Below are 23,100 nucleotides of genomic sequence, written 5' to 3'. Positions count from 1 at the left end.
CCCATGTTTCATGAGCTGAAACAAAAAATCCCAGATATATTCCTTATGCACAAAAAGCTTATTTCTCTAAAATGTTGTGCACACATTTGTTTACATCCCTAATATCGAGCATTTCTCCTTTGCCAAGATAATCCACCCACCTGACAATGTCGTTTTAGAGAATTTGGCAGTACGTCCAACCAGCCTCTCAACCGTAGACCACGTCAAATCCATAGATTAGGGCCTAATTTATTTATTTCAAATGACTGATTTCCTTATATAAACTGTAACTCAGTAAAATATTTGAAAGTGTTGCATGTGGCGTTTATATTTTTGTTCAGTATAGTTCACTACTTTTGACCAGAGCCCTATGGGCCGTGGTCAAAATGTGTACACTATATAGGAAATAGGGTGTAATTTGGGACACAACCCAATCCACAGTAGAAATGTGTTTCCAATGAACCATAGTCACCCAGAACTCTTAACATGCAGCAGAAGGAATGGTTTCTGTTTTGCCTTGCGCCTTGCTGCTATCCCTCTATTAAAGAAATCTGTAAGTTATTTAAGGGCAGATTGCGTTCTGCATATCATCAGCATGTTTCCCTGAATGACATTGTTTGATTCCAGCTTCTCGGTATGCTTTGAATTGAGGAGATTGACTGTCTTGATTTATGACAAATCCTCCCTTAGTTTTGTGGCTGTGGCTCAAGTTCAGTGGATGGGCTTTCGATTTACATACTGTTCTGTTCACCTGTTCTCTATTTGCCTGAGAGGAAGGAGATGGGTACAGAGGGATACAGTGTCATACTGTTGAAGCTCCTTCCAATGATTAGAGGATTACTAGTTATTCCACAAAGTGCTTGCATTACCAGAATGTCCCTAGTCTTCTTGAAAATGGAAAGTAGATTTTCCTTGGACAAGCAATATCCTAAAACTCTTCTGGATAATAGTTCAAGGGAGAACAGAAGAGCTTCACATAAACACACACATCTTTATTAAATGATCGCATGAACTTCAGTATCCCTAGCTTTCAAGTGTTTACTTTCTTCTTCTACTGTCTGGGATCTCCAGCTTTGTTCATACAGAGACGGGTTATTGCCTCAAGCAGGGCCCCGCTTTCTCTTTGCTTTTGTCCAAATTTGGTGGTGCGACCGGCTAAGACACATGAGGAGGGCGGTCACGTGTGAGGCAGAGGTCCCGAGTTCACGCCAGGTATGGGCCGAATCGGGAGGAAGTGGTACTCGCTAAGCAAGCAGCCTGATGTCCTTTACACATGCACACATACAGGGACAGTCAGAGGAGTACAGTGTAGTAACTAAATAATGATGCTAATTAGGCTGTGAGAACAAGGAATCCGCTGACACTGTACTTTGATTATAAAGGTTTATTATATCAAAGGATTTCAGCATCAATTTACAGACTTCTGCAGACATCTGGAGAACAACGGCCCAATCTCTTAATATGTTGTTACTACCCGTCCTTTGTTTCAACCATGGTATTTATATCCTATGCCCTATATAACATAATATGGGTTTTTTCCCATAAACCAATCCCAGGTGGCCACCTAACAGACTTCCTCTAACACACCATTTGCAAACATCAACAAAGTCATAAACTGTTTAGACACTACAACAGCTTTAAGAATGGTCTCCCAGGAGGGCCTGGTTACGGAGGAGGAAGTGTCCCGTAGAATCGAGATAATTTCTCTGATGAAAGTGGCTCTCTCTTCTCTCCCTGTGGGACTGCAGTGCTCACTTCACAATGTAGATGGATAGACACTCAACAGGATTGTATCACTCTAAAAGACAATAGTAATTTTAGCTCTACCACTGCTAGGAACAAGTGATTGATGCAGATAGAAGTGGAGACATTTATGATGATGTAATATAGACCTTAGAGTAAGGAGCAAAACATGAGACAAAGTACTTTCTATACTATCTCCATCTAAATCAGGTGTAGGCCAATAGGAGTCCCCAGTCCCCAAGAAAAACACTCACTTTGTTCTAACAAAAAATATTAACTTTTTCCTATATGAGCTAACCCCTCATTCCTGATAGTTCCTGAAAGTGTGTGCATCCCAAATGCACCCGATGACCAAAAGTAGTGCTCTATAGAGGGAATAGGGTTTTAATTTGGGACGCAGACAGTGTGTGGAGATCAATTCCACAATTCTGCCGAGCTTCCCGCACTGACCGACGAATGGGTGATGTGACTCCACTGTGGTAGAAGGCAGAAGGTGGACTAGGAGCAGAGGAGTGAGGAGTGTGATAAGGAGTCCGGCTCGGCCCCAGACGCCATCCAGCCAGCGGCTTCCTGCCTGTCTGCCGAAAAGCAGACGTGTGACAGATCATAAAATTAACAGGCTGTTTTTGACATTCAGAGTCGCTGCACAAACAGAGCTGCTGCCAACAGATAGCAGGGAAAAGCAATCATGGACAGAGAGAGAGAAAGAGAGAGAGAGATACAGCTATGCCTCAGGACTCGCTAACAAAAATGTGAACATTCCATTCGACAGGCGCTCCCCCCGGAGCCATCTCCCCAATACAATTTAGAGATGTCATTAGTAGGGTTAGCTTCTTTCCTCTCTCCTCTCTCCCAGGACCTTGCCACACAGTCCTGCTCTGGCCTGACCAAGGCTGCATCTTGCCCATCTCTGCTTCGCCTGATAACCCCTCACTGAAGGCATGCCCTGGCCAAACAGAAAGAGATTGGGCAGCACCATATTTTCCGGATGGATGGACACAATGATTTTGGGGTGATTGCATTGACTATGAGTTTGCTTCTATGCTGGAAGCTTGGAGCGGTCTGCATTGACATTGAATGGGGGTGGACTGGAGGGTCTGGGTCCCTAATCATGCTCAGCTCACACCTTCACCACCCCACCTCACACTCCTTAAGGGTCAGATATAAACTTTACTGTACTAAAGCTCTGCTCAAATCTTATCACAGGACACTAAGACCTTCCCCCAAGCCATCATACCTCCTCCTTGCCTTTCCTCCAATCCTTCTGCCCCCCCCTCCCTCCATCCTCCATCTCTGTCAATCACTCCAGGTCTTATCTGACTCCTCTCCTCTAAGCTCCTCTCTCTCTCTCTCTCTCTCGCTCTCTCTCTCTCTCTCTCTCTCTCTCTCTCTCTCTCTCTCTCTCTCTCTCTCTCTCTCTCTCTCTCTCTCTCTCTCTCTCTCTCTCTCTCTCTCTCTTTCTCTCCCTCTTTCTCTCTCTCTCTCTCCTTTCCTCCTGATGGCAATCCCAGCAGCAGGACTTGGTGTGTTTGTGTTCATGGCTGTGCCCCCAAATGACACTCTATTCCCTATATAGTGCACTACAATTGACCAGAGCTGATCAAAAGTAGTGCACTATAAATAGAATAGAGTGTCATTTGGGATGCATACTATGCCTCAAGCTAATCCTAGACTGATATAATTGTAAGTTATATTCACCAGGCATGAGGTGATCATAGTACAATCAAGAATCTCTGTGCATTGGTATGTGTCCAGCCCCATCTCCTTACCAAAAGCAAATATGATCCTGGAAATAGGGAATCATGAGTGCCTGTGTATCTGTAACCTCAATCCCCTCTAAGAAACATTGTATTGCAATAGCTAGTGAAGTGGTTACGGCCTGCATGCAGAGAAAGCCAGTCATGGTTATGAATTGCCACAATGCATTTGGGGGATGTGAGGAGTTGTTGAATAGGTGGAGGGTCTGTGAAGATTTGTAACATAATGAAAGAATGGGCCTCCTACTGCGTATCTCATTTGGCCCTGACATCCGTTTCTCATAATGCAGGACCACAGGGAGTCAGCTGCTTTGAATGGCCCCTACTCTGATCTAATGTGTGTCTCACACTGTTGTCAGAAGGACTTAGCCATTACCTGGTTGAGATGCTGAGTGTCGCCCAGGCCCTGGTATACCAGATGGTGTGTGGTGTTGCTAACGACGGCCGGGGAGACGGGAGAGGACATCCCTCTCTAGACCTGTCAGACTGGTAGAGCTACTGCCTGTAGCCTCACACCTTGTCTGACACATATATGGGCACGAGCATAAACACCCACACACACGCGCGCATGCAAAGAAATACACACACTCACTTCGCTCAATAAACCTCCACGCCCGGCCCCACCACACACATCCAGCATCCTAAATTATAGCCCCTTCTCCCTCTCCAGGGCCTTAAATGACTGCCCCCATTACCATTAGAAAATATGGAACATGAAGACTAATCTCACGTGAGAGACGTACTCTCGATTAATCAGCTGGGAATCTCCCCTCTCAAACGTCTCTCCACGGTTGCATCCTAAATTACACCCTATTCCATATTTAGTACACACATTTTGACCCATAGGGTTGTGGACTCCTGGTCAAAAATAGTGCACTATATACGGGATAGGGTGCCATTTGGGATGCAACCCAACATCAACGCTGAGTGCCAATAAAACAACCAACCGCCGCCTTTCGCAGGGGAACGAGGCACAGAGCAGTAACACGACCGCCACCTGATCCTGGAGCCAGTTAGTAAGATAACATGTGTATCCCAAATTGCACCTTATTCTCTATATAGTACACCTTCTTCAAAAGTAGTGCCCAATAAAGGGAACAGGGATGCCATTTGGAACACAGTCAATATTATACTGGATCATTAAACTGAAGGACACCTGATACAAGGGGGGTAGGGCTATGAGTTTGTTCCTATTACAGCCTGGATCATTATGTATAGGTAATATATTCTAACTTAGTCAGGAAAACATCTAAAGACCATGCCAACACAAAATTAATGTCACTACAGTGGGGAAAAAAAGTATTTAGTCAGCCACCAATTGTGCAAGTTCTCCCACTTAAAAAGATGAGAGAGGCCTGTAATTTTCATCATAGGTACACATCAACTATGACAGACAAAATGAGGAAAAAAATTCCAGAAAATCACATTGTAGGATTTTTAATGAATTTATTTGCAAATTATGGTGGAAAATAAGTATTTGGTCAATAACAAAAGTTTCTCAATACTTTGTTATATACCCTTTGTTGGCAATGATACATGTCAAACATTTTCTGTAAGTCTTCACAAGGTTTTCACACATTGTTGCTGGTATTTTGGCCCATTCCTCCATGCAGATCTCCTCTAGAGCAGTTTTGTTTTGGGGCTGTTGCTGGGCAACACGGACTTTCAACTCCCTCCAAAGATTTTCTATGGGGTTGAGATCTGAAGACTGGCTAGGCCACTCCAGGACCTTGAAATGCTTCTTACGAAGCCACTCCTTCGTTGCCCGGGCGGTGTGTTTGGGATCATTGTCATGCTGAAAGACCCAGCCACGTTTCATCTTCAATGCCCTTGCTGATGGAAGGAGGTTTTCACTCAAAATCTCACGATACATGGCTCCATTCATTCTTTCCTTTACACGGATCAGTCGTACTGGTCCCTTTGCAGAAAAACAGCCCCAAAGCATGATGTTTCCACCCCCATGCTTCACAGTAGGTATGGTGTTCTTTGGATGCAACTCATCATTCTTTGTCCTCCAAACACGACGAGTTGAGTTTTTACCAAAAGGTTATATTTTGGTTTCATCTGACATTCTCCCAATCCTCTTCTGGATCATCCAAATGCACTCTAGCAAACTTCAGACGGGCCTGGACATGTACTGGCTTAAGCAGGGGGACACGTCTTGCACTGTAGGATTTGAGTCCCTGGCGGCGTAGTGTGTTACTGATGGTAGGCTTTGTTACTTTGGTCCCAGCTCTCTGCAGGTCATTCACTAGGTCCCCCTGTGTGGTTCTGGGATTTTTGCTCACCGTTCTTGTGATCATTTTGACCCCATGGGGTGAGATCTTGCGTGGAGCCCCAGATCGAGGGAGATTATCAGTGGTCTTGTATGTCTTCCATTTCCTAATAATTGCTCCCACAGTTGATTTCTTCAAACCAAGCTGCTTACCTATTGCATATTCAGTCTTCCCAGCCTGGTGTAGGTCTACAATTTTGTTTCTGGTGTCCTTTGACAGCTCTTTGGTCTTGGCCATAGTGGAGTTTGGAGTGTGACTGTTTGAGGTTGTGGACAGGTGTCTTTTATACTGTTAACAAGTTCAAACAGGTGCCATTAATACAGGTAACGAGTGGAGGACAGAGGAGCCTCTTAAAGAAGAAGTTACAGGTCTGTGAGAGCCAGAAATCTTGCTTGTTTGTAGATGACCAAATACTTATTTTCCACCATAATTTGCAAATAAATTCATTAAAAATCCTTCAATGTGATTTTCTGGATTTTTTTTTCTCAATTTGTCTGTCATAGTTGACGTGTACCTATGATGAAAATTACAGGCCTCTCTCATCTTTTTAAGTGGGAGAACTTGCACAATTGGTGGCTGACTAAATACTTTTTACATACTGATACACTGCCGATTTTGCAGGTTTTCCTACTTACAAAGCATGTAGAGGTCTGTAATTTTTTATAAAAATCCAGAAAATCACATTGTATGATTTTTAAGTAATTAATTAGCATTTTATTGCATGACATAAGTATTTGATCACCTACCAACCAGTAAGAATTCCGGCTCTCACAGACCTGTTAGTTTTTCTTTAAGAAGCCCTCCTGTTCTCCACTCATTACCTGTATTAACTGCACCTGTTTGAACTCGTTACCTGTATAAAAGACACCTGTCCACACACTCAATCAAACAGACTCCAACCTCTCCACAATGGCCAAGACCAGAGAGCTGTGTAAGGACACCAGGGATAAAATTGTAGACCTGCACAAGGCTGGGATGGGCTACAGGACAATAGGCAAGCAGCTTGGTGAGAAGGCAACAACTGTTGGCGCAATTATTAGAAAATGGAAGAAGTTCAAGATGACGGTCAATCACCCTCGGTCTGGGGCTCCATGCAAGATCTCACCTCGTGGGGCATCAATGATCATGAGGAAGGTGAGGGATCAGCCCAGACCTACACGGCAGGACCTGGTCAATGACCTGAAGAGAGCTGGGACCACAGTTTCAAAGAAAACCATTAGTAACACACTACGCCGTCATGGATTAAATTCCTGCAGCGCACGCAAGTTCCCCCTGCTCAAGCCAGCGCATGTCCAGGCCCGTCTGAAGTTTGCCAATGACCATCTGGATGATCCAGAGGAGGAATGGGAGAAGGTCATGTGGTCTGATGAGACAAAAATAGAGCTTTTTGGTCTAAACTCCACTCGCCGTGTTTGGAGGAAGAAGAAGGATGAGTACAACCCCAAGAACACCATCCCAACCGTGAAGCATGGAGGTGGAAACATCATTCTTTGGGGATGCTTTTCTGCAAAGGGGACAGGACGACTGCACCGTATTGAGGGGAGGATGGATGGGGCCATGTATCGCGAGATCTTGGCCAACAACCTCCTTCCCTCAGTAAGAGCATTGAAGATGGGTCGTGGCTGGGTCTTCCAGCATGACAACGACCCGAAACACACAGCCAGGGCAACTAAGGAGTGGCTCCGTAAGAAGCATCTCAAGGTCCTGGAGTGGCCTAGCCAGTCTCCAGACCTGAACCCAATAGAAAATCTTTGGAGGGAGCTGAAAGTCCTTATTGCCCAGCGACAGCCCCGAAACCTGAAGGATCTGGAGAAGGTCTGTATGGAGGAGTGGGCCAAAATCCCTGCTGCAGTGTGTGCAAACCTGGTCAAGACTTACAGGAAACATATGATCTCTGTAATTGCAAACAATTTTTGTTTTAGGTTCCGTCTCTCACAGTTGAAGTGTACCTATGATAAAAATTACAGACCTCTACATGCTTTGTAAGTAGGAAAACCTGCAAATTCGGCAGTGTATCAAATACTTGTCTCCCCACTGTACCTATGGATGTATAACATGGTTTAGGGGTTGCAGTTTTAGTGTTAATTGTAGTGGGTGAAATTACATCAAATCCAATTATTTATTTTGGTTTAAACTGACTATGCAATTATATCTTCTTCTACTCTGTATTTCTAACTGTTCAACTGAACAGAGTGTCTGGTTCTGACAGGGGGCAGGCAGGGAGATCTGGAGACGTGGACTCACAGAAAGGTCATTCCTGCAGGGCATCGGCTCTACATCCACACGTCTCTGAGGCGCAGAATGATGAAGGTGAAGTTATTTCTCCAGGAGGACGTCTGGCTGGATCTGTCATGTTTTTCTCTGTTTTTGGTGCAGTGCAGACCTCAGCATCCGTAAAGCATTTACTCCCTCAGTATCTCAGACAGACAGTTACGTTTTATTGGTACTGTGACAGTCTCTGTGGATTATATTAGAAACCCAAATCTTGAATTCTGTGCTTTTAATGTAGGTACTCTAATATGCCTAGTTCATAAACCACTCAGGATTGGAGGCTAAGGTGTTAAGTGCAGGGTTGTCTGAGTAGGAGACAAACTAACCCCCTTTTCTGGGCAAAAGTTTACCTCACCTCATCCTATATGAAAACCCGATTTCAAAGTTTTCTGAAGAGCACAGTTTGCAAAACACCTACGAGATAACGCTCTGGGTGGATTAAGTACAATTTCATTCCCCCGTCTCTCTCTCTCTCTCTCTCTCTCTCTCTCTCTTTCTCTTTCTCTTTCATCTGTCTCGCTCTGTCTCGCTTTCTCTTGCTCCCTCGCTCTCTTGCGCTCTCTTTTCATGTGTTGTTGTGTCTGAGGCAGACTGTAGCAGACTGCGACAGTGGCATTCCTCCCGGCTCAGAGGGCAGCTTCTCCAATACCATTCAGCGGTGATTTGTTTACTTAATCCAATATTTATGCTCTGTGTGTATGTGAGCAAATGCAGAACAGTTTGTGCCTCTAACAAACAGACATACAGAGAGAGATAAATGGGAAAATACACAAATGGTAAAAAATGAAAGCAGAACATATAAGAGTATTAGAGGATTCTGGGAAAATAGTTTTACTGTGCTGCTTGGTAAAGGAAAGTAGATAGCCTGGCTTGACCCTAGTAGGAATTATCACAGTAGTCAAAGTAAAATGTGTTTAACATTCCTGTATTCATTTAGCCGCCTCTCATGGACAAAGGAAAGCACAAGTATCGAGTAACATAATGGAAGCGCAAATAATAAGTTTGCATCTTTACCCTCGTCAAATCAAGTTATGCATTCCTCTCTGCTCTGAGTACATCTAGAAATCTAGTGTGCTGTGATATACCTGCAAACATCAACAAATACAACACCCACATATTACTGTTCATGAACAGTTCACCCACCACAACCATGTACAGTACACCCATGTTTCAAGCCATCTTTAACACATACAGTATACTATGCTAAAATCTATCAAATGAAATTACGTTTTATTTGTCACATGCTTTCGTAAACAACAGATGTAGACTAACTTTTGGCCATTTGTGTTGTTGGCCCTTTTCCAAAGATGCTGAGTTTAAGATAAAAAAATATAATAAACAATAGAAACAGTGACACGAGGAATAAATACACAGTGAATTACGAATAACAATGCCGGGTAAAAATAGCATGGCTATATACAGGGAGTACCAGTACCGAGTCGATGTGCAGGGGTACGAGGTAATTGAGGTAGCTATGTACACTACCAATCAAAAGTTTGGACACACCTACTCATTCAAGGGTTTTTCTTTATTTTTACTACACTGCTCAAAAAAATAAAGGGAACACTTAAACAACACAATATAACTCCAAGTCAATCACACTTCTGTGAAATCAAACTGTCCACTTAGGAAGCAACACTGATTGACAATACATTTCACATGCTGTTGTGCAAATGGAATAGACAACAGGTGGAAATTATAGGCAATTAGCAAGACACCCCCAATAAAGGACTGGTTTTGCTGGTGGTGACCACAGACCACTTCTCAGTTCCTATGCTTCCTGGCTGATGTTTTGGTCACTTTTGAATGCCGGCGGTGCTTTCACTCTAGTGGTACCATGAGACGGAGTCTACAACCCACACAAGTGGCTCAGGTAGTGCAGCTCATCCAGGATGGCACATCAATGCGAGCTGTGGCAAGAAGGTTTGCTTTGTCTGTCAGTGTAGTGTCCAGAGCATGGAGGCGCTACCAGGAGACAGGCCAGTACATCAGGAGACGTGGAGGAGGCCGTAGGAGGGCAACAACCCAGCAGCAGGACTGCTACCTCCGCCTTTGTGCAAGGAGGAGCAGGAGGAGCACTGCCAGAGCCCTGCAAAATGTCCTCCAGCAGGCCACAAATGTGCATGTGTCTGCTCAAACGGTCAGAAACAGACTCCATGAGGGTGGTATGAGGGCCCGACGTCCACAGGTGGGGGTTGTGCTTACAGCCCAACACCGTGCAGGACGTTAAGCATTTGCCAGAGAACACCAAGATTGGCAAATTCGCCACTGGCGCCCTGTGCTCTTCACAGATGAAAGCAGGTTCACACTGAGCACATGTGACAGAAGTGACAGAGTCTGGAGACGCCGTAGAGAACGTTCTGCTGCCTGCAACATCCTCCAGCATGACCGGTTTGGCGGTGGGTCAGTCATGGTGTGGGGTGGCATTTCTTTGGGGGGCCACACAGCCCTCCATGTGCTCGCCAGAGGTAGCCTGACTGCCATTAGGTACCGAGATGAGATCCTCAGACCCCTTGTGAGACCATATGCTGGTGCGGTTGGCCCTGGGTTCCTCCTAATGCAAGACAATGCTAGACCTCATGTGGCTGGAGTGTGTCAGCAGTTCCTGCAAGAGGAAGGCATTGATGCTATGGACTGGCCCGCGAGTTCCCCAGACCTGAATCCAATTGAGCACATCTGGGACATCATGTCTTGCTCCATCCACCAACGCCACGTCTCCCTCAGGAGACCATCCGCCACCTCATCAGGAGCATGCCCAGGTGTTGTAGGGAGGTCATACAGGCACGTGGAGGCCACACACACTACTGAGCCTCATTTTGACTTGTTTTAAGGACATTACATCAAAGTTGGATCAGCCTGTAGTGTGGTTTTCCACTTTAATTTTGAGGGTGACTCCAAATCCAGACCTCCATGGGTTGATAAATTTGATTTCCATTGATAATTTTTGTGTGATTTTGTTGTCAGCACATTCAACTATGTAAAGAAAAAAGTATTTCATAAGATTATTTCATTCATTCAGATCTAGGATGTGTTATTTTAGTGTTCCCTTTATTTTTTTGAGCAGTGTATTTTCTACATTGTAGAATAATAGTAAAGACATCAAAAATTTGAAATAATACATATGGAATCATGTAGCAAACAAAAAAGTGTTAAACAAATCAAAACATATTTTATATTTGAGATTCTTCAAATAGCCACCCTTTGCCTTGATGACAGCTTTGCACACTCTTGGCATTCTCTCAACCAGCTTCATGAGGAATGCTTTTCCAACAGTCTTGAAGGAGTTCCCACATATGCTGAGCACTTGTTGGCTGCTTTTCCTTCACTCTGCGGTCCGACTCATCCCAAACCATCTCAATTGGGTTGAGGTCGGGGGATTGTGGAGGCCAGGTCATCTGATGCAGCACTCCAGCACTCTCCTTCTTGGTAAAATAGCCCTTACACAGCCTGTAGGTTTGTTGGGTCATTGTCCTGCTGAATAACAAATGATAGTCCCACTAAGCCCAAACCAGATGGGATGGCGTATTGCTGTATAATGCTGTGGTAGACATGCTGGTTAAGTGTGCCTTGAATTCTAAATAAACCACTGACAGTGTCACCAGCAAATCACCCCCACACCATAAGACCTCCTCCTCCATGCTTTACGGTGGGAAATACACATGCAGAGATCATCCGTTCACCCACACCGAGTCTCACAAAGACACGGCAGTTTGAACCAAAAATCTCAAATTTGGACTCCAGACCAAAGGACACATTTCCAACGGTCTGATGTTCATTGCTCGTGTTTATTGGCCCAAGCAGGTCTCTTCTTATTATTGGTGTCCTTCAGTAGTGGTTTCTTTACAGCAATTCGACCATGAAGGCCTGATTCACACAGTCCCCTCTGAACAGTTGATGTTGAGATGTGTCTGTTACTTGAACTCTGTGATGCATTTACTTGGGCTGCAATTTCGGAGGCTGGTAACTCTAATGAACTTATCCTCTGCAGCAGAGGTGACTCTGGGTCTTCCATTCCTGTGGCGGTCCTCATGAGAGCCAGTTTCATCATAGTGCTTGATGGTTTTTGCGACTGCACTTGAAGAAACTTTCAAAGTTCTTCAAATGTTCTGTATTGACTGACCTTCATGTCTTAAAGTAATGATGGACTGTCATTTCTCTTTGCTTATTTGAGCTGTTCTTGCCATAATATGGAATTGGTCTTTTACCAAATAGGGCTATCTTCTGTATATCCACCCTACCTTGTCACAACACAACTGATTGGCTCAAACGCATTAAGAAGGAAAGAAATTCCACAAATTAACTTTTAAAAAGAAGGCACACCTGTTAATTGAAATACATTCCAGGTGACTACCTCATGAAGCTGGTTGAGAGAATGCCAAGAATGTGCAAAGCTGTCATTAAGGCAAAGGGTGGCTACTTTGAAGAATCTCTAATATAAAATATATTTACATTTGTTTAACACTTTTTTGGTTACTACATGATTCCATATGTGTTATATCATAGATTTGATATCTTCACTATTATTCTACAATGTAGAAAATAGTAAAAAATAAAGAAAAACCCTTGAATGAGTAGGTGTGTCCAAACTTTTGACTGGTACTGTACATATACAGTGGCAAGAAAAAGTATGTGAACCCTTTGGAATTACCTGGATTTCTTCATAAATTGGTCATAACATTTGATCTGATCTTCATCTAAGTCACAACAATAGATGAACACAGTCTGCTTAAAATAATAACACACTGGGATGAGTGTGATAGAAGGAGTCAGGCGCAGGAGGGTATATCACCGAATACAGAGTTTATTCCGTCGTACACAATTGCGCTGGATAGCGAAAACAGAAAACAGGCACAGGGGAAACGATCTACCCTGGCAATACAAGATACGGGTAGCTCCAACAATATACAGGCACAGGGGAAAAATCTACCCCGGCAATACAAGGTACGAGTAGCTCCACCGAGCTACACTACTCTCACAATAAACAATCACCCACAAGGACAATGGGGCAGAGGGAACACTTATACACTGACTAATGAGGGGATATGAACCAGGTGTGTGTAATTGACAAGACAAGACAAATGGAATGATGATATATGGAGCGGCAGTGTCTAGTAAGCCGGTGACGACGAACGCCAAAGCCTGCCCGAACAAGGAGGGGAGGCAGCCTCGGCGGAAGTCGTGACACACGCAAACAATTATACGTTTTCATGTCTTTATTGAACACACCGTGTAAACATTCACAGTGAAGGGTGGGAAAAGTATGTGAACCCTTGGATTTAATAACTGGTTGACCCTCCTTTGGCAGCAATAACCTCAACCAAACGTTTTCTGTAGTTGAGGATCAGACCTGCACAACTGTCAGGAGGAATTTTGGACCATTCCTCTTTACAAAACTGTTTCAGTTCAGCAATATTCTTGGGATGTCAAGTGTCAAACGCTCTCTTGAGGTCATGCCACAGCATCTCAATCGGGTTGAGGTCATGACTGACTTTGCCACTCCAGCGTATTTTCTTCTGTAGAAGCCATTCTGTTGTTAATTTACTTCTGTGTTTTGGGTCGTTGTCCTGTTGCATCACCCAACTGCTGTTGAGCTTAAATTGGTGGACAGATAGACTTACATTCTCCTGCAAAATGTCTTGATAAACTTGGGAATTGATTTTTCCGTCGATGATAGCAAGCTGTTCAGGCCCTGAGGCAGCAAAGCAACCCCAAACCATGATGCTCCCTCCACCATAATTTACAGTTGGGATGAGGTTTTGATGTTGGTGTGCTGTGCCTTTTTTTCTCCACACATATTGTTGTGTGTTCCTTCCAAACAACTCAACTTTAGTTAAATTTGTCCACAGAATATTTTGCCAGTAGCGCTGGGGAACATTCAGGTGCTCTTTTGCGAACTTCAGACGTGCAGCAATGTTTTTTTTGGACAGCAGTGGCTTCTTCCGTGGTGTCCTCCCATGAACACCATTCTTGTTTAGTGTTTTACGAATCGTAGACTCGTCAACAGAGATGTTAGCATGTTCCAGAGATTTCTGTAAGTCTTTTGCTGACACTCTAGGATTCTTCTTAACCTCACTGAGCATTCTGCGCTGTGCCCTTGCAATCATCTTTGCAGGATGGCCACTCCTAGGGAGAGTAGCATGGTAAGACAATGTGTCTTACCGTGGACTGATGAACATCAAGGCTTTTAGGGATACTTTTGTAACCCTTTCCAGCTTTATGCAAGTCAACAATTGTTAATCTTAGGTCTTCTGAGATCTCTTTTGTTCGAGGCATGGTTAACATCAGGCAATGCTTCTTGTGAATAGCAAACTCAAATTTGCTTTAACCAACATCTGTGGGATGACATCATCATTGGCACATATTAATGAAGCCAGTGACTGATGTGGTAAACTCCTCAATGTTATCGGGTAATCTAAGTAAGATGGCAGCAGACAGACATGGCAGCTCTGCTTTTAGCTCCTAAGCAACTTTGCAGTATTTTGTTTTTTTGAGTGTTATTTCTTACATTATTAGCCCAGAACGTTTTTTTGTGTTATTACATACAGCCGGAAATAACTTTTGGATATCAGTGCGACGGTAACACACCAGCATTACGACCAGGAATACGACTTTCCCGAATTGGATCCTTTGTTCGTACCCCCCAGGGCAATTGAACTTATCCCAGAGGCTGCTCCAAGACACTGCCGACGGAGAAGAGGCATTCGGAGTGGACGTCTAGTCCGACTCAGGAGGCGTGCACACCATCCACCACTTCCGAGTATATTACTCACTAATGTTCAGTCTTTGGACAATAAAGTAGACGAGCTCAGGGCGAGGTTCTCCTTGCAGAAAGACATCAGGGACTGTATCATACTCTGTTTCACGGAATCATGGCTCTCTCGGGATATACTGTCCCCGTCCATACAGCCAGCTGGGTTCTCAGTTCATCGCGCAGACAGGAATAAAGAAGTTTCCGGGAAGAAGAATAGAGGTGGTGTATGTTTCATGATAAACTACTCATGGTGTGATTGTGATAACATACAGAAACTCAAGTCCATTTCTTCACCCGACCTAGAATCACCTCACAATCAAATGCTGACCGTATTACCTCCCAAGAGAATTATCTTCGGATATAGTCACAGTATATTCTCCCTCAAGCCGATACCACGACGGTCCTCAAGGAACTACACTGGACTTTATGCAAACTGGAAACCACATATCCTGAGGCTGCATTTATTGTAGCTGGGGATTTTAACAAAGCAAATTTGAGGAAAACGCTACCGAAGTTCTATCAACACATTGACTGTATTACTCGCTTAGTGGAAAATATAAAGATCCAGTCCATTAAAAAAATTGGAGGCCCCTTACACTTCAGTGTTGTGATGCAAAACTCCTAGCAAAATGTATAGCGCATAGAATTAAACAGGTATTGTTGGGCATTATTCATTCTAATCAGACAGGTTTTTTTACATGGAAGATACATTGCAGATAATATAAGACAAGTACTGGAAACAATAGAACACTATGGAAAATCTGGGAAACCAGGCCTGCTATTCATAGCAGACTTCGAAAAGGCATTTGATAAAGTACGACTGGGGTTTATATATAAATGCCTGGAGCATTTCAATTTTGGAGAATCTCTTATAAAATGGGTCAAAATCATTTATAGTAGCCCTATGTGTAAAATAGTAAATAATGGCTATTTCTCAGAAAGTTTTAAACTGTCAAGAGGAGTGAAACAAGGTTGTTCACTATCGGCATATCTATTTATTATGGCCATCGAGATGTTAGCTATTAAAATCAGATCCAACAATAACATCAAGGGATTAGAAATCCAGGGCTTAAAAACAAAGGTGTCATTGTACACTGATGATGCATTGTTGTTCACTAGTTTACTCCAATTAGGGAAAGGGTGGTGGGGTTGGAAAGTAATAAAGGGGAATATATATTTTTTTAAGGATATGTATGTGTATGTATGTATGTATGTATGTATGTATGTATGTATGTGTATGTATATGTATGTATGTATATATGCATATGTGTATGTGTGTGTATGTGTGTATGTATGTATGTATGTATGTATGTATGTATGTATGTATGTATGTATGTGTATGTATATGTATGTATGTATATATGCATATGTGTATGTGTGTGTATGTGTGTATGTATGTATGTGAGTATATGTGTGTATGTATATATGTATTTGTCTCCCGAGTGGCGCAGTGGTCTAAGGCACTGCATCGCAGTGCTAGCTGTGCCACTAGAGATCCTTGTTCGAATCCAGGCTCTGTCGTAGCCGGCCGCGACCGGGAGACCCATGGGGCGGCGCACAATTGGCCCAGCGTAGTCCAGGGTATGGGAGGGAATGGCCGGCAGGGATGTAGCTCAGTTGGTAGAGCATGGCGTTTGCAACGCCAGGGTTGTGGGTTCGTTTCCCACGTGGGGCCAGTATGAAAAAATAAAAAAATAATAATGTATGCACTCACTAACTGTAAGTCGCTCTGGATAAGAGCGTCTGCTAAATATGTAAAATATATACAGTATATATATATAAAAACATGGGGGATTGGAAGTGATGCAAACAATTACATTGATGGAAGTTACAATCTATCTGCAATATTAAGCTGATCTACCCCCTAAAAAAATAAAATAAAATAAATAAAATTGTAATTAGGAAAAACACTAGACCACTGCTACTTGCCTTTTCGAGATGCCTACAAGGCCCTCCCCCGCCCTCCCTTCAGCAAATCAGATCACGACTTCATTTGCTCCTTCCTTCCTATAGGCAGAAACTCAAACAGGAGGTACCCATGCTAAGGTCTATTCAACGCTGGTCTGACCAATCGGAATCCATGCTTCAAGATTGTTTTGATCACGCGGACTGGGATATGTTCCGGGTAGCCTCTGAGAATAACATTGACGTATACACGGACAAGGTGACTGAGTTCATCAGGAAGTGTATAGGGGATGTTGTTCCCACAGTGACTATTAAAACCTGCCCAAACCAGAAACCATGGATAGATGGCAGCAAATAAAGTAAAATAAATAAATAAAATATTTGTCACATGCGCCGAATAAACAGGTGTGGACCTTACAGTGAAATGCTTACAAGCCCTTAACCAACAATGAAGTTTTAAGAAAGAATACCAAAAAAATCACACAAAGAAATACAATATAAAATAATACGAAATAAAAGTAACAAATAATTAAAGAGCAGCAGTAAAATAACAATAGCGAGGCTATATACAGGGTAAGCTTCTCATGGCAAGGTGACTGGGAACATGGTTGAATACAAACAGTGTAGTTACTCCCTCCATAAGGCAATCAAACAGGCAAAATGTCAGTGCAGAGACAAAGTGGAGTCGCAATTCAACGGCTCAGACACGAGATGTATGGGGCAGGGTCTATAGACAATCACGGATTACAAAGGGAAAACCAGCTACGTCGCGGACACTGACGTCTTGCTCCCAGACAAGCTAAACACCTTCTTCGCCCGCTTTGAGGATAACACAGTGCCACTGACACAGCCCGATCCCAAGGACTGTGGGCTCTCATTCTCCGTGGCCGACGTGAGTAAGACATTTAAGCGTGTTAACCCTCGCAAGGTTGCCGGCCGAGACGGCATCCCTAGCCGCGTCCTCAGAGCATACGCAGACCAGCTGGCTGGAGTGTTTACGGACGTATCCAATCTCTCCCTATCCCAGTCTACTGTCCCCACATGCTTCCTGTACCCAAGAAAGCAAAGGTAACTGAACTAAATGTTGCCCCGTAGCACTCACTTCTTTCATCATTAAGTGCTTTGAGAAGCTAGTTAAGGATCATATCGCATCTACCTTACCTGACACTCTAGACCCTTTCAATTTGCATACCTCCCCAATAGATCCACAGACAATAGATGCAATCGCCATCGCACTGCACACTGCCCTATCTCATTTGTTCATTGACCATAGCTCAGCCTTCAACACCATAGTACCCTCCAAGTTTATCATTAAGCTCGGGGCCCTGGGTCTGAACCCCGCCCTGTGCAACTGGGTCCTGGACATCCTGATGGGCCGCCCCCAGGTTGTGAAGGTAGGAAACAACACCTCCACTTCCCTGATCCTCAACACAGGGGCCCCACAAGGGTGCGTGCTCAGCCCCCTCATGTACTCCCTGTTCACCCATGACTGTGTGGCCACTTACACCTCCAACTCAATCATCAAGTTTGCAGACGACACAACAGTAGTAGGCCTGATTACCAACAATGACGAGCCAGCCTACAGGGAGGAGGTGAGGGCCCTGGCAGAGTGGTGCCAGGAAAATAACCTCTCCCTCAAAGTCAACAAAATGAAGGAGCTGATCTTGGACTTCAGGAAACAGCAGAGGGAGCACACCCCTATCCACATCGACGGGACCGCAGTGGAGAAGGTGGAAAGCTTAAAGTTCCTCGGCGTACACATCACTGACAATCTGAAATGGTCCACCCACACAGACAGTGTGGTGAAGAAGGCGCAACAGCGCCTCTTCAACCTCAGGAGACTGAATAAATGTGGCTTAGCCCCTAAGACCGTCACAAACTTACAGATGCACAATTGAGAGCATCCTGTTGGGCTGTATTACCGCCTGGTACGGCAACTGCACCGCCCGCAACCGCAGGGCTCTCCAGAGGGTGGTGCGGTCTGCCCACCGCATCACTAGGGGCACACTGCCTGCCCTCCAGGACACCTACAGCTCCCGGTGTCACAGGAAGGCCAAAAAGATAATCAAGGACATCAACCACCCAAGCCACGGCCTGTTCACCCCGCTATCATCCAGAAGGTGAGGTCAGTACAGGTGCATCAAAGCTGGGACCAAGAGACTGAATAACAGCTTCTATCTCAAGGCCATCAGACTGTTAAATAGCCATCACTAGCCAGCTACTCAACCCCACACCTTAGAGGCTGCTGCCCTATATACAGTAAATAGACATGGAATCACTGGCCATTTTAATAATGGAACACTAGTCACTTTAATAATGTTTACATACTGCTTTACTCATCTCATATACTGTATTCTATTCTACTGTATTTTAGTCAATTCCACTCCGACATTGCTCGTCCTAATATTGATATATTTCTTAATTCCATTATTTTATACACACATTTTAGTCATTTAGCAGACGCTCTTATCCAGAGCGACTTACAGGAGCAATTAGGGTTAAGTGCCTTGCTTAAGGGCACATCGACAGATTTTTCACCTAGTTGGCTCGGGGATTAGAACCAGCGACCTTGCGGTTACTGGCACAACGATCTTACCCACTACCCACTAAGCTACCTGTGTATTGTTGTGAATTGTTAAATCCTACTGCACTGTTGGAGCTAGGAACACAAGCATTTCGCTACACCCGCAATAACATCTGCTAAATATGTGTATGTAATAACATTTGATTTGATTTGATGAATCCTGGAACATATTCAAGTCTGTGCTAGCGAAACAGTCCTGTAGCTTAGCATCCGCTTCATCAGACCACTTCGGTATTGAGCACGTCACTGGTACTTCCTGTTTGAGTTTTTTTCTTGTAAGCAGGAAGCAGGAGGATAAAGTTATAGTGTGATTCGCCAATGGGAGGACGAGGGAGGGCATTGTATGCATTTCTGTGTGTGGAGTAAAGGGGATATGGAGTTTTTATGCCTCTAGTTGCACGGGTGACATGCTGGTAAAAATGAGGTAAAACGGATTTCAATTGTGCATGTGCATATTCTTGTTTGCTTATGGCCCTCTACAGCTTGTTGAGTACGGTCTTAGTGCCAGCATCGGTTTGTGGTGCCAAATAGACGGCTACGAAAAATATAGATGAAAACTCTCATAGTAAATCGTATGTTCTGTAGCTTATCATGAGGTATTCTAACTCAGACGAGCAAAAATAGAATAGGGTTGCATCTGAGATGGCTCTGTCCCTCTCTGATCACTTGGCTAGGCCGGTCATCTCATGGAGGTCTGCTCTGATAGCCCAGCTCACAGCGTAGTGGTACCCAGCCCTGGAGCTCCTCCAGTGGGTAGTAACAGTGTGTCTCTGGCTCCTCCAGGTCTAGATCTGCTTCCCCAGCACACAAAAGGCCAAACTATGCACTGAATTAATCTGTCATTGGTTGCTATTCTCTTGTACTGCATCAGTCCATCTCTTCCTCATCTCTGTAACACCTGGCTTTCCCTAGTCTACCAGTACTACGGCCTATTTCCCTAACAGCCATTTTTCAGTGGGGAGCCCTTTCTGGAGGAAGCCATCAGATGACCTCAGCCATCAGCCATCAGTCAGCAGAACAAACCAAGGAATGCCTTTCACTAGCCATACAATGTAATGCACCCTTCCTGTCTATCTATGTCCAACCACCACTTCCTCTTCCTTTCTCTGGCTCACCCCAACTTTCACCAGTTTAACTGTTTGATTGACCCCCTTTACATTCCAGGAATACTTCAGTGTTATGCTGGCCGGAATTCTTTCAATATTTCAGTTGATTGGTGGCTTTCTGGTCAGCCTTGACAAGACGCATGGGATTAAAAATACATTTTCCTCTCCTCTTGGGAGCCCAATATTGAACACAATGGTGTAGAAAATAATATAGTCTTAATTTTAATGAGTTGACAGGGGCAATATTTATCATCAAAGGGCACTCTAATTACTTATGATAGCTTAAGTTGTTTTGAGGTAGATTGAGAATTAACTTTATCTCAAATCTATAGCTGGTACGGAGTAAGGGTCGCCTAAGCGTCGTAATCACTGGCTGCAAGCAATTATAGAAAATAATGAGAATATTAATTAGAATTTCTCATTAGCAAACCCTGCATGTTGTTTTTAGTAAATCAGTTTAATGATATTGAAGCCTCCGGTCTCTAACCTTCCCACACAGTTGACCCCAGACAGACAGACAGACAGACAGACAGACAGACAGACAGACAGACAGACAGACAGACAGACAGACAGACAGACAGACACACAGACAGACAGACAGACAGACAGACAGACAGACAGACAGACAGACAGACAGACAGACAGACAGACAGACAGACAGACAGACAGACAGACAGACAGACAGACAGACAGACAGACAGACAGACAGACAGACAGGAGATCGTATGAGAAACCAGGAAGGGACAAAGACAGGAAGAGAAAAGGAAGGCAAGGAGATGGAGGGAGGGAGATGGAGGGAGGAATAGAGAGGGGGAGGGGTGGGGTAGCATGTTTAATTGTGAACCGTGGTGATATGTACATAGTTAATGCGTAACCCAGATATGTGAGCATGCAATTAGAACCAGATCCCATCCCCACTGCCTTTGATCGGGAAGCAGTCACAAATCATCTGGGGATCCCAGCTCAAATCTGCATGAGAGCTGGGAGCAGAGAGAAGCTCACTGTGTGCTGATTCCCTATAGTTAGCGTCAACAAATGTAGGCAGAACAAGTCACATTACAATATGAGGCCTAACAATGGTCTCATTAGAATGTCAAAATAGTGACATTTAACCGTTGTCGTTATATGTCACTTATGCTGACATATTACTTGTTTGTCATTATAATCCCTAATGTGGTTTATGGGAAACTGTTGGTACTGCCAATATACTAGTCATACTATCCTGGACTACAGAACATGCCAGTGCAGCGCTACTCCCTTCTATCTCTACCTTGTTCACAGAAAGGAGACCCCCACAAACATAGTCTGCTAAGTGGATTGGTTGTCTGACCAGAGAGCAAGGAATTCTCAGATCTATCTCCCTCGCCGACTAACATGCCCTTCAACACAAAATCAAATCAAATCAAATTGCATTTGTCACATGCTTCGTAAACAACAGGTGAGGACTGCTTACTTACGGGCCCTTCAGTGAAATGTGAAATGCTTACGGGCCCTTCCCAACAATGCAGAGAGAAAGAAAATAGAGAAATAACAGAAAAGTAAAACATATAATAATAAAAGTAATAATACACACACAATGAGTAACGATAATTTGGCTATATACAAGGGGTACCAGTACCGATGTGCAGGGGTACAAGGTAATTGAGGTACATGTACAGTGGGGAGAATAAGTATTTGATACACTGCCGATTTTGCAGGTTTTCCTACTTACAAAGCATATAGAGGTCTGTAATTTTTATCATAGGTACACTTCAACTGTGAGAGACGGAATCTAAAACAAAAATCCAGAAAATTCCATTGTATGATTTTTAAGTAATTGATTTGCATTTTATGGCATGACATAAGTATTTGATACATCAGAAAAGCAGAACTTAATATTTGGTACAGAAACCTTTGTTTGCAATTACAGAGATCATACGTTTCCTGTAGGTCTTGACCAGGTTTGCACACATTGCAGCAGGGATTTTGGCCCACTCCTCCATACAGACCTTCTCCAGATCCTTCAGGTTTCGGGGCTGTCGCTGGGCAATACGGACTTTCAGCTCCCTCCAAAGATTTTCTATTGGGTTCAGGTCTGGAGACTGGCTAGGCCACTCCAGGACCTTGAGATGCTTCTTACGGAGCCACTCCTTAGTTGCCCTGGCTGTGTGTTTCGGGTCATTGTCATGCTGGAAGACCCAGCCACGACCCATCTTCAATGCTCTTACTGAGGGAAGGAGGTTGTTGGCCAAGATCTCGCGATACATGGCCCCATCCATCCTCCCCTCAATACGGTGCAGTCGTCCTGTCCCCTTTGCAGAAAAGCATCCCCAAAGAATGATGTTTCCACCTCCATGCTTCACGGTTGGGATGGTGTTGAATTTAATCCATGACGGCGTAGTGTGTTACTAATGGTTTTCTTTGAGACTGTGGTCCCAGCTCTCTTCAGGTCATTGACCAGGTTCTGCCGTGTAGTTCTGGGCTGATCCCTCACCTTCCTCATGATCATTGATGCCCCACGAGGTGAGATCTTGCATGGAGCCCCAGACCGAAGATGATTGACCGTAATCTTGAACTTCTTCCATTTTCTAATAATTGCGCCAACAGTTGTTGCCTTCTCACCAAGCTGCTTGCCTATTGTCCTGTAGCCCATCCCAGCCTTGTGCAGGTCTACAATTTTATCCCTGATGTCCTTACACAGCTCTCTGGTCTTGGCCATTGTGGAGAGGTTGGAGTCTGTTTGATTGAG

This window comes from Coregonus lavaretus, assembly GCF_964263955.1.
Source record: "Coregonus lavaretus genome assembly, chromosome: 34".
Lineage (NCBI taxonomy): Eukaryota > Metazoa > Chordata > Actinopteri > Salmoniformes > Salmonidae > Coregonus > Coregonus lavaretus.
The sequence above is the reverse complement of the archived record's forward strand: the minus strand, read 5'-3'. Positions refer to the sequence as shown.